We start from the raw sequence: 13,203 nt of genomic DNA, 5'->3' as shown, positions 1-13,203 counted from the left end.
TTTCAGAATTTCTGAAATGGTGAGACTGAAAGCAAGTTTCTCCCAGGTCACTTTGAAAGAAACAATGTGTATGAAGTCCCCCCTTGGGCCACAGAGCCATGGTAAGTTACAGAGCTGAATATCCTGTTGAAATATGATCGAAACAGCAGATAAGCAGACAACAAAAGGGGTTACCCCCAGAAAATCAGAGAGGACTTCAATGTAAATCTGGGGTTGCCTCTGAATCCTTTGACCCTGGGAGGAGAAATGGAGACCAGCCTGGGGACAGCCAAGCAAGAGGACAGCCAATGGAGAACGTGGTTAGAGCACAGAGCTGGGACCATTCACCTTACAGAACCTCCCAGATTCTGAGAGGGGGACAAACGGAGTCAGTCTTTAGGCTAAATTTTCTCTATAAACTAAGATGTTAAAACAATTGATGTTGTCTTAAAGGATCAGTTGACAAATTAATTAATCAACAATAGCTCCTTAACAAAATCAAAAGCTGGTGGGGAAGAAAGGGAGTAAAAGATGTGCCTTCCCTAAAGCACATTATATTCTAGTAGAATTAATTTTTGAAATTCTAGAAAATACATTTTACATATATATTCAGGAAGAGAGAGTAACAGTTTACAGACAATATAAGATACAGAGTTCTGAGGGAACAGAAATCTTACATGTCAGGTGGCTGGCCTCGCCGGTTGAAAGGATCTAGATTCCTTCCACATTATGAAGCACTCACTATGTGCCAGGCACTGTGCTAAAAGCTAGGAATGCAGAGATGAGCACTATCTGAACTGTGTCCTGAAGGAAGAGCTCCTAGTCTGTGTGGGCAGGTGTGTGAACAGAGGATGCAGCAGAGCCCCCTAAATAGGTGTGCTGGTTGTGTGGCTGGGGAGGTATGAAGTGTGTGTGTGTGTGTGTGTGTGTGTGTGTGTGGTGTCTGCTGAGGGGTGGGGGAAGGAAGTAAGAAGGGAGGGAAAGAGAAAGTATTTCTGGATGTGCTGCACTGAGGATGGAACATTTGAGCTGGATCCTGAAGCCTCAGTTTACTCTGTGGATAGCATTTTGGATGGAGGAACAGTGAGTGTAAAGGCATGGACAGATGGCACATATTGAAGACAGGGTGAGAATTCAGAGAAGTCTGTGTGACTGGAACAAAGGTGTGAGGTGTGGTAGCCTATGAGTCTGGGGAAAGGGGGCAGGAGAGAGAACGTGAAGGCTTTATGTGCCAAATAAAGAGTGTGCATTTTTATCACGTAAGGGATCGGGAGCCAGCCACAAGTTTTAAGAGGGAGAGGGGTCTCTCTTCACGTTACCTTTAGGAAGATCTCTGAGAGAAGAGAGTCTCAGAGCTCAGAGAAGACAGAGGAAGGGGACCTCTGTGTGTGTGTGTAGGGGCGGATGTACGGGGGCACGGAAGCTTTTAAGCAGGGAAATGGCAACAGCTCATCTGAAGCTCACAGCCGTGTGGAGTGCGAGCTAGATTTGATGCAAGAGTACTATTTGGGTCTAGAGAGACCCTGAGGGGGAAATGCTCTATGAAAGCTGTTTATTTGAACAAATACTTCCCTATTGCTCCATTTCTTCCCTCAAGAGCACCTTTCATTTTGATATTATAAAATAGCTGTCATTTCTGTAGCTTTCTGAAGTTTGAGTCATGATTTCCTTTTTCTCTCAATTGAAATGGATTCTGCCTTGTAGGAATCATCAAAGTTGACTTCAGCTTTGTGTCTTCTGAAGGCCGCTTCAGAGTGAATTACCCCTGGTTGTGGCAGAGGGGAGATCTGTGATTGTCACAATGGTGTAAATTTTCTAGAAATACTACTGAGTTCAGCTGGCACAATTGTTTGTTTAAAAAATGAAAATAAAAAGCTTCCCAGGGGCAGTTTCCAGATTCTGCACAAGTGGACCTTTGCACCACTGCTGAAACGGTTAATTCGAGTTACTCAGAACACCCCATTGGTTTTATGAGGTAGCTCTGTCCTCACAGGAAAAGCAGGATGGTAAGAAAGGGGCACTGAAGGAAGTGACTTCTGTTCTAATGCCCAATCCCTGGGAGACTGGTGCTCAGAATGCTTACATGCTCCTGACTTTTTACATGATTTCTCCAACTCTTACATTTCATACAACAAGAGCAAACTAGAACTGACCCTGGTGTATTATTACATCGTGGGTCTGCCAGGCTGGCTGTGGAACTGCGGCTTTGCCATGTGCATGGGCTGTTTGTCAGAAGACTGGAGCAGAGGGAAAGTCAGGTCGAGGTCATGGGTGAAATACCTATAGAGGCCAATTGCCTGGGCACACCCTGCCCTCCACTCTCTCTGGCTCAGGTCATAAGGGGGTGGAAGGGTAGGGATGGCTCAATGCAGCCCAGTCCCACTCTCCTAAATTGCATTGCTGTCCTGAATGGTGGGTCAGTAATAAGAACGTCAGACATAATGAGACCTTGGTTAAGAAACCCTTTGGGAAGCAAACACCATGATATGATTTTTTTCCAGTCTTCATTAGTGATATGGAGCAGTGTTGACTGTAGCAACTTTTCTACTAAACAGAAAACATTTTGTCTGCTGTTCCAGACAAAAATACCGGCCTCACAGCTTCAATTTGCCCCCAAACAGTTTTCCTTCCCCACTGCCTCTTTCTCTGCCCTTCACCTCTGTGGGGACAGAGCCCCAGAGAGTAGTTTCCAGGCTCTCGACCTCATGTGGAAAGTTGTGGGCTCGGGTAGTAGATGGCCATCAGCTGTGACTAGTTGTCCATCGGCTGTAACCAGTGAGCCATTAGCCACGAATATAACTGCCGTGGCTACGCTAGGGGGTTGGTGGGTTGGAAGAGAAGCGGACAGCAGATTGAAGCTCCTGATTCCCGTGTCTCCAAACCAGCCGCCAGCGAGAATATAGTGGTATGACTCCCCTATCTATGGCTCCATGGGTGTTCCTTTTTGGCCTCACCATATCTTGCGTTCTTGTGTGGGGAGTGGGAGCTGAGTCCCTGCATTACACCTCCTCCTCCCTGATGGCCTCTTCTCCCCTGGCAGCCCCTGGAGACCTTTCTTTTCCCTATCAAAGCAGGAAAGTCTCTTATAATGGTTGTTTATACTCACAGGTTGACAGATTGCCCTTTACAACAATGATTTCTGTCACCATTGCTTCAACCAGACATTGCATTTCAAGGTGTTTTCTGGGAGACCACACACAGAGGATAGCAGTTTACAGGGGTAGTCTAGAACCAGATCAAAGCCAGGTTGGGAGCTGGCCCTGACAGTTACCAGCTGCGTGATGTGGAATAAGTACCATGCTTCACCTGGCCAAGTCTCAGTTTCCCCTCTCTGTAAAGGAAAGTCCATCATGCAGTGTTACTGTGAGGACTGAAGGAGAAAACGCATGTTAGCTCTCAAAGTTTTCTGGCACATGACAAATCTTAGCTATGATTACTTACTGGCTAATTGACACACAAATGGCTTCATTCTACTACAGTCCTTAGTATAACAGCTCATAAGTGGAGAGAATTTTTTCAATTTATTTTATTATGAAAAGTTTCAAATGTGTAGAAAAGTTGAAGCAGTACAATTGACACTCAAATCCATCACCTGGCTTGTATAATTGTTTACATTAATACTATATATATGTATATATGTGTGTGTGTATATATGTACATACATATACATATATATACATACATATACATATATACATACATATACATATATACATACATATATATACACATACATATATACATACATACATATATATATATTTGAGTCATTTCAAAGTAAGATATAGACATGACTCCTAAATACTTTAACACGTGGAGAAATTTTGAGAACCACATTGTTACCCAAATCATCCACATGATCTGTTGGCTTTCACTAAGGCTCACTGAGCCTGGGATATTGGCCCTGTGATAGGATATCACTGTTTGGATTGTTGAACATGTTGGTTACCAGTTTTACTACTTAATAACACGAGGTCAGGAACTCTTTTATTATCTTTATATTCCCACCACCTATACAGTACCTGACACACAGATAGCCAATAAAAGTGGAGGGAAGGAAAGGAGGAAGAAAGAGAAAGAGATTGGGAAGGAGGCAGGCCAAGGCAGGTACGTGCTTCCACATCTGGTAGGTGGCTGCGGGGGACATGCTATTCTCTGGGAAGCACCCACCCTCCTTTGATTTGGGAAGGAGGATTTCCTGCTGTGGCCTCTTCCTTCTCAGGTTCCTTTTCCCCATTTCCTGTCTCCCTCACCTGAGCACTATAGTTGGGCTCCCCTCAGACCCTCTGCTAACTTTAATTTACTCCCTCTCCAGAGCCAAGATTCATATTTGACAGTATGAAAAAAAGTAGTTCAGAGTAGATGATCTTTCCCAACAGCCACACTCATTTCCCCAATACCCTGGAAAGTAACTCCCACCTGATTTCCACCTTCAGGGATGAGGTTCTTGACCACACAGTGAATCGTGGGGGAATGTACATTCTTTGTTAAGAGAGAGGTCAGGGTCTCTGTAAGGGGACATGCTCGGCTGAAGGGACAAGACATGTGGATTAGCTCTCAAAGCCAGGAGGAGCTGTTCTCCAAACGCAACCAACGAAGTTAGGCTGAGGCTCTAGCGTCAATCTATACTTCTCTTCAGTGGAGAGAGAACAGCAACTGAACTGGCTGGAGTAGATCAAATTTGGTAAACTTTCTCCATACCTCATATCTAATCCATCTCTAAAATTTTGAGTTAAACCAAAGCAGAGAACATCTGAAACAAAATGGGTGGACCTTGAGAATATTATGCTAAGTGAAATAAGTCAAAAAAAAAAAAAAAGAAAGGACAAAAGGTATATGATTTCACTCATATGTGGAATATAAAACAAAAAAGTAACAAAAAAAGCTAACAAAACAAAACAAAGACAAGCTCATAGATATAGAAAACAGAATGGTGGTTACCAGAGGGGCAAGGGATGAGGGGAGAGTGAAATGGGTAAAGGAGGTCAAATATATGGTAACAGACGGAAACTAGACTTGGTGGTGAGCACGCAATAGACTATACAGATATTGAATTGCAATGTTGTTCACCTGAAATTTATGTTATTAAACATTTTACCTCAAATTTTTTATTGAGGTAATTTTTATGCGAAAACATGGATGGACCTAGAGGGTATTATGCTGAGTGAAATAGGTCAGACAAAGGCAAATATCATATGATTTCACTTATATGCAGAATCTAAAAAACAAAATAAATGAACAAACACAATACATAGAAACAAACTTGTAGATACAGAGAGCATTTTGATGGTTGCCAGATGGGAGGGGGGGTTGGAGGACTGGGTGAAAAAGGGGAAGGAATTACGATGTGCAAACTGTCAGTTATAAAATAGTCATGGGGATGTAAATACAGCATAGGAAATATAGTCAATAACTATAACACAAAATATAGTTGTGATAACTATGTATGGTGTCAGATGGGTCCTAGACTTATCAGGGTGATTGCTTTATAAGTCACGTAAATGCCTAATCACTATGTTGCAAACCTGAAACTAATATAATATTGTGTGTCAATTGTAATTGAAAAGTTAAAAAATTATTTAAATTTTTTTTTAAAAAAAACAGAACTATGAAAAATTTTTTTTAATAAATTAATTTTTAAAAAGGCAAAGAAGATGTAGGAAATGAATGTAAGAAACTCTAGATTATCTACATGGTGGACTGGCTAATTTTCATTCCAGGCTGACTGTGTTGATATGCCTCTCTGTCACCTCTCCTTGCTGAGCAGTTGGCTTCTATTCAAAATACACAAGGCCATTTAATTATTAATCTGAGCAAAACATCATTAGGAAAGTTCAACTGTTGAGTGTGTGTGTATGTGTACCCACATGGATGCTTTCTTGATCATCTGGCTGTTTTGTTTTGCTGCTTACCTTTCTGGACCCCTGCTCCATCTGTAGAGATACCCATAAGGTGAGTATGACCAACAGTAAATTCCTAAGAGCTTTTTGGTCCCTCTGTCCCTCTTCTTGAATGTGTGTGGAAATGTTTGTAAGCTGTGGAGAGCTCATGTACACAAGAAGTGACTGACCTTGACCTTTGAATGGACTGTGTATCTGTAACCAGGAAAAAGTTCAATGTTTGTATTTGATGATGGTTTTATGCCCTGCTGTCAGAAGAGAGTACTTTATATAGGGCTTGCTGATCTCCCAGGGCTCCAGGAACCATCATGATTATTTAGCCAACGATTTTAATGAGTCTACATAAACTCACTTTATTTTTATAATAATATCATGGAGGAAGAAGTTGGAAGATTAAATACAGAGAAAGGTGGATTTTAGCTTCACTGCTCAGGGCCATTGGGATTCTTTTACAGAACTAGATCCAGCCTTTTTTCATTATTTCTTTCTTCGTATGGCTGTCATTTTATTCTTATTGTTCCTTCCTTTCTTCTTTGTTCCTTTCTCATTCTCCTTCTTCTTCTTCTCCTCCTCCTCCTCCTCCTCTTCCTCCTCTTCCTCCTCTTCCTCCTTCTCATCTCTTTCTCTCTTCAACATTTATTGCATGCTTAGCACTTATTAGACACAGCATTAAATGCTGGTAATACAAAGATGAATAACACATGACCCCTGCCCTCCTTGAACTTGGTTTTGAGGGGGAGGCAGACAGAGACACAGGTCATTTCAATACAATGAGTAATGATAGTGGTAAACTCAGTGGGGGGGCCCTTAAACCACTTGGCTTCGGAGAGTAGGCAGAAAGCTTCCTGGAAGAAATAATTGGATGATTAGTTGGGGAGTGGGGTTGGGGGAAGAGCAGGACCTTTACCTGGCAGTTTAAGCCATTCATGTGCTTGAAGTGCACTGGACAAGGGACTTGAGATGAAGGACTTTGAGGATGTGGATTTTCCATACATAGATGACAACAGATTTTGATGTCACTAGGTATGGTTAGGACAACATGGGCAGGGTAGAAATGATGCCTGCTTCTACTCTGGGAAAGTACAGGTGACCCATCCATGAAATACTGGGTATGTTCCAAGGTGCTTTCTCAGATGGCTGACCCCAGAGAATGAAAGCAAAAATGAAGGAAAGATCAACTTTGAAGGCCAATAGATGACAGAGGCTCAGGAGTGAAGAGTCATGTCAGGGGAAGAGGGCAGGGTTAAAGAGGTATGGATGAAGATCAGTGCTCACCAGGGTGGGGCAATGAGGGTTGGAGAGGTGGAGGATTCCTGGCCTCCCAACAAGCAAGGCGGAACTTGTGCTGCAAGTTTTACCTGGAGCTCAGAACTTGGGAGGAGTTCTTCCAGCCAGCAGTCAGGCAAGAGACCACAATAGCTCAACCAGGGCAGAGCCATACATGGGCTCCATGAGATACAGGAAGCAGGAGACCTTTTGTAATTTCAGGAAGGAGAGAAGACATCTATTGAGGGAAACTTAATTCCTGTTTCTTGGAAGTCTCAGCCTAAGAGTAGAAAGAGCACATATGAGCTAGAAAGACATATGTATCATGACCAATCATATCAACTATAGCAATAGTAATAGCCACTGTGCATTCAGTGTCTAACTGTGGGAGGGTGTTTCATGTTTTATTTAATTTAACCTTGACATGACTATATAATGACATATCATGATAGAAGATATTATAATTCCCTCCATTTTATAGACAGGGAAATCAAAGTTTGGAGAAGTCATAGGTAGGAAACCATAGAATCACATTTGAACACAGGTCATTCTAACTCTAGAGCCCCTGATCTCAACTGCTGTCCTTACTATGAATACATATTCTGTGAGGCTCATTTGTGACCTGACCATTGGACCACAGCCCATCAGAAATGAAGTGGAGAGACTCTAGAGACTGACGGACTGCATTTCTATAGCACTGCTAGTTGTTATGAAGATGCAAAATTAAAATTTTTCCATTTCTCTAATTAGTGTAGTCTTAGTGTACTTAAAAATATTAGTATTAGCCAAGAACATATAATTTAGGGGAAAGAAATACAGATTAGAAAACGGGCTTTCTGAAGTCTATTACCTTGGTAGTTGTTATGGATTGAATGTCTGTGTCCCTTCAAAATTCATATGTTGAAGTCCTCATCCCCAACGTGATGGTATTTGAAGGTGGGGCCTTGTGAGGTAATTAAGTTTAAATGAGGTCATGATAGTGAAGACTCAACGATAAGAATAATGCCCTTATAAGAGGAGAGAGACTGAATGCTGCCTGCCTCCCCTTCTCTCTCCCTCCCTCCCTTCTCTCCCTCCATGTTCACACCCTGAGGGAAGGCCACGTGAGGATACAGGGAGAAGGGGCGATCGAAAAGCCAGGAAGAGAGACCTCACCAAGAACTGAATATGCTGGGCTTCTACCTTCCTGCTTCCAGCCTAGAGTATATAGAAGTGTCTAGTAGAGCTAAAGAAGAGGACAATCAACCAAGGGTCATCTGAAATTGTACTTGGCTCACTAATAATCCCGGGACTAAGTTAGAGATCACAACTCAAGCATAAGCCCCCCTTTCCTAAGACTGCTACAAAGATGTTTGATATGAAATCTGGGGCTAAGTATGTTGTGGAATGGGCTGCAAAGGACCCATATGGCGTCCTTACAGCAGTTATTTTGGCCCTCCATTGTTTCTAGCAAGTGCTGTACTATCCTGGAAATTGGCCAAGATGATTGAGTCAAGAGAAAAAGGAGCAGCAGAAGAAACAAAAACGTCAAGAAAATATTGCAAAAGCTAAATCACTTGTAGGATTGAAAGACTGAACAGGCTCTGTAACCAGAGGAAAATCATTTGGAAACTTATGCAGCTTTGGAAGGAGTCACTAAGGTTTCTTCTCTGGATTTTATGACAGTATTTAGTACACAAAGTCTTAGCATATGGAAGAATCATGTTAGCTCTGTCTATTGTAGCAACTTTTAGGCTTTGGTATAGAAATCTGTTGACAGTTATTGTAAATTGGCATTTATTATGCTACAAATTCTTTATAACCGATTTAGTCATTTGCCATTTTGCAGTTTATGTACTGAAATGTAAACATCCTGTGGAGAAAAAAAGGCTTTAGATTATGAACTCTATTTAAATAATGGCTTAAAATGGGGTCCTGTTCTGCACAAAGGAAATTAAGAATGTGAAAATTAGAATTGTCCTGAGGTGAAAAGGGTGTTTTGGCTTAAAAGAGATACAGTATATTAATTACATCTCCTATCATTATTGCTTATTTCTTAAAATAGAATCATTTCTGGCTTTCTCAAAGCAAAATTATATTTATTAATCAATGAGTACTTTTATTTTCTTCGTTTTTCTCATTTTAGCTTTTGAGATACTGGTAATTAATAGACATTCTGCATTTTAATAATCTAATTTTATAAAGAATCCTGTTATTACCTTGACAATGTAGAATACCACCTACTCGATATAACTCATATTTTTATACCTATGAATGCTGCCATTTTCTTAGAGATGACTTGTTTAATAGAGTAACACTATTATTTAAAACTTGTAGTAAAAATGCCAAACCTTGCAGTACTTTGGAACCAGTTTATTCTAGCTTGTGCTAAGTAGAAATGTGAAGTAGTTAAAATGTTTTATCCGATAATTTGCTGATGATGTAGATACTTTTTATTCCATTCTTTGTTTTAACTCATGTGTTAGAGTGGTGTCCTATACTTTTTGGTCAAACAAGTTCATGGTGAAAATTAAAATTTCAAATTTGTTTTAAGGAACTCTTAAAGAGTAAGTCATATTTCATAAATGGTAAAGAAAGGCCTAACATTTGGGAAAAAATGTGTTTTGCATAGTAGAAATTGGATGAAAAAGATAAATTATGTCAAAATAAGAATGTGTTATGATTAGAAATAAAAAGCTAAAGGACATTTCTTTCAGTTAAGTAGTATAACTGGAACTTTTCATTATTAAATATGGCTTTTATAAATGCATGGTCCAATAAATTTTACTTGCTGTCAGTATTTAATTGCTTGTTAATGTTTCCTCACCTCTGATAATAAATTTTAAATTACAAAAATTGTCCAACTGCTTTAATTTAAAAATGAAAGTAGATATTGAAATAAATTTGACACTTTTACAAGGAGGAATAAAAGAACTAAATATCCTGTCACCTTGATCTTGGCCTTCCCAGCCTCCAAAACTGTGAGAAAATAAATGCTGTTGTTTAAGTCACTCAGTCTATACAGTATTTTGTTATAGCAGCTCAACTGGGCCAAATCAATAATTGAAATCAACAGCCGGGTGGACGCACTCCCTGCGTGTGTGTCCATGAACTAGATCCCCCCAGTTGGAGGGTTCTCAGCCATGTCTTGAGACTCCCTCAACTCTCCACATGAGATTTGGTGTTTTTTTTTCTCATTGGCATTTATGAATAATTTATGCAATGACTTTTACAAGACCTTCTAGGGAAAAAATACGAGCTGCCTCATGATTCTTCATCAGATGAGATGCTGGGTGCCACCTCCCACCTGTAGCTGCAGACAAACAAACAGGGAGGTATGCAGGTAGTTCCCACAATGGACAGCAGAGCCAGGATCTGCATACACCCCTGGACTGCCTGCCTGGCTCCTTGCTTTGGGAGTCCTTGATGGGGTCTGAGGAAGGCACACCTCCAGGGACTGCAGCTGCAGTCCCTCTGAACACACAGCAGACTCCCAAGCTGTGTGGTCTCCTAGGAATTTGCCACAGGGAGTCTGGTGTGTGCCGAGAGACTGCAGCTGCAGTCGCCTTGAGGTTGTAGAGAAACGTGTCCTGTAAACAGACAACTGGAAAGCTCTGGCTTGTGAGGGGAACACGAGGGCACCTCAGACGTCCTTAGCAACCAGGTCCCCCATCTGCAGAGGGGCCACCCTGCTTCTCAACTGGTGGTGACCCAACAAATCCTCAAGCAGGAGGAAACTGAAGAGGTCATTTAGTCCAGTGTTTCTCGGTCTATTAGGTACACGTTTCACCTGGGAGTTTGGCTCTAGGGGAGATTCGTATTCAGTAGTGACCATCTCAGTCAAATAAAAATCCATTCTTCCGCAGAGAAGGGAAATCTCTTGTTTAGCAGCTCGCTTACCTTTTAGAAGTTCTTACTTAGCAAGGCCAAATCCCTTTAGTCAAGCCACGTGGAGGCCACTTTGTCAAATCCTGCTCTCTGAGGAGATGGAGACCCAACGCAGCCCTCTCTCATATCATTAATCCCTGGCTATTTAAAGACTGCTGCTCAGATCTATTTTTAAAAGCACTGCTTCTCCCTCTGTTCTTATACCTGCATTATCCAGTTTGGTCAGGAAGAATAAAAAGATCGGGGCACATTGGTGGAGGAACTGGCATTTGGAACATTCATGGGGCTGCTTATCCAATTGGAATGGCATCACTTTCCCAAATATTCTCCCCTCTCAGTTCTCAGTAATAAAGGGGAAGGCGGAAGTTACGAAAGCCAAAATCTGGAGAATGACAATCTCAATTTAACCTTTAGCGTCATCACGACTCTCGTCAGAACTTGATCCCAGTGTTGTTCACCGGTAACGTGTGACCTAGTTTGGGTTTTCTCTTTTCTCCCAGCTGAGAGACTTGGAAACAAGGATTCAGCCATCTCCCGAGGCCAAGCAAAGGAACCTGAATAACGTACAATGTGAATGAGAGTCGGTAGGTTGTATTTTAAGTACCAGTAATCTGTGACAAGTGCCAAGCCACTTCCAGCTTTGTTTTTATCTCCCTGAGCTCTGCTTTCTTTGTGCTCCAAAAAGGTCTCCCATCAGCTTTTTGCACCTTTGTGTGATTTTAAATCAGTGTGTTTCCTCTCTCAGGGGCGCTTGCAATTTTTTTTCCCCAGAGCAAGTGTAGTTTAAGGAGCACCCCGAGACTTAGGGGGACCTGGAAGGTGGGGTAAAAGACAAGACGTGAAACAGCTGTCCCTTGGGTGCTGCGCCACAGCAGAGTATTTTGGTTAAAGCCAAGTGACTTTCCAGGTTGAATCTCGGCTCTGAGGTGGCCTCAAGTGCAATCATTTTAGTAGATTCCTTAGGACTCAATCTAAATAGCAGACAGTTATCCTACTCAGGGCACTTGTATTTTTGAACCTTTCTCTCTGAGTAAGGAAGGAGAGGGGTCCTTTGTTAAAGAGGCTCACGGTCTTCGGGTTTTAGTACATACCTGACTGGAATGGCATGGTGGGGCTGCTCAGAGACACTCCCTCCAGTAGAGAAGCTGTGGCCACTTACAGGTTCACACAGGCATCCTGGGGGGAAGGACAGACTCTTCCAATGGAAAGTGAGGCTTCTAGGAGAACCTGTGCAATTTGCAGGTTTGCAGAGTGCAAGAGTATCCAGAAGCCTACTGTTTCTCTGACCCCACCTTCTGCAGAACATTCTTGGTCATTTCAAGAAGGTAAAATGAAACAGCCAGAGCAGGGGATGAGGTGGTGACTTCTCCTGGTTTATTCTGACAGCCAGTGTGTAGGGTGCTCTGCATGGGGAATATGACTCACCAGCCTTTTCATGACGCTGGGCCCAGGATTCACAAGTGTTCCAAAATTAGCAACCAGCTTTGTACACCCACAGAGTAGTAAGACACTTCCCATTTGAAACATTCAATCAGTGGTAAATACATGGAGAAAGGGAAGGTTAAAAGATTGTAGATTATTATAGCTCTTTTAGTTAGCCTGGAAAATCTTTCTGGAGAATATAGTTCTCTTCACTTCACCATTTATTGCCTATCATTCATCCCTTCAAGAATTTTTTAAGGAATATCGTCTCTGTGTCTAACGCTATTCTAGTTCTGAGGGAGGCACCAAAAATGAGCCAGTCCTTCCTCTCACGTAGTTCAAAATTCAGTGAGGGAACCTTGGGCAAGTGACTTAATCTCTTACGGTTTCCTCATCTGTAAAATGGGGATATGGTGTACCTGATTCATTAGACAAGGTACATATAGCTCTCATCAGAGTGTCTGACACTTTAGCAGCCATTTAACTAATGTTAGCTGTTAGCTTCTGCTGAGAAACAACCGTTGTGGGACTAAGATTATTGGTATCCTGGTGTGCCTGTTGGTGCCACAGTTAAATCTCCCCCCTGGAGCGTAGGGCTTCCACGATGCCACAGCGGGGAACTTAGCCCCATTTGGGATGGAACCAGAGATACTGGTCTCAGCATCAGCCTCCACCCCATTGGCAAACCTCATCCTCCCTCACTTGACCTAAAAGGAACTGGATAATCAATTAATGCATGATGAGGAGGAGGAGGAAAAGGAGGAGGAAG

The 13,203-nt window shown here is 42.0% G+C and overlaps 1 long non-coding RNA gene and 1 pseudogene across 1 annotated transcript; one reads left to right on the top strand and one right to left on the bottom strand.

Moving 5' to 3' along the window:
- Positions 1-6,474: 6,474 nt before the first annotated feature.
- On the bottom strand, positions 6,475-8,064 carry LOC117014938 (uncharacterized). Its single transcript, XR_004421651.1, has 3 exons — positions 7,996-8,064; positions 7,238-7,425; positions 6,475-6,724 (listed from the first exon to the last, which is right to left on the bottom strand). It is a non-coding gene; the product is annotated as an uncharacterized LOC117014938 (long non-coding RNA).
- A 429-nt stretch (positions 8,065-8,493) lies between these two features.
- Positions 8,494-8,721, top strand: LOC117015032 (small integral membrane protein 15-like; annotated as a pseudogene).
- Positions 8,722-13,203: the final 4,482 nt, after the last annotated feature.

This window comes from Rhinolophus ferrumequinum, chromosome 22 (genome assembly GCF_004115265.2).
Source record: "Rhinolophus ferrumequinum isolate MPI-CBG mRhiFer1 chromosome 22, mRhiFer1_v1.p, whole genome shotgun sequence".
Classification (NCBI taxonomy): Eukaryota; Metazoa; Chordata; class Mammalia; order Chiroptera; family Rhinolophidae; genus Rhinolophus; species Rhinolophus ferrumequinum.
The sequence above is the reverse complement of the archived record's forward strand: the minus strand, read 5'-3'. Positions and strand labels throughout refer to the sequence as shown.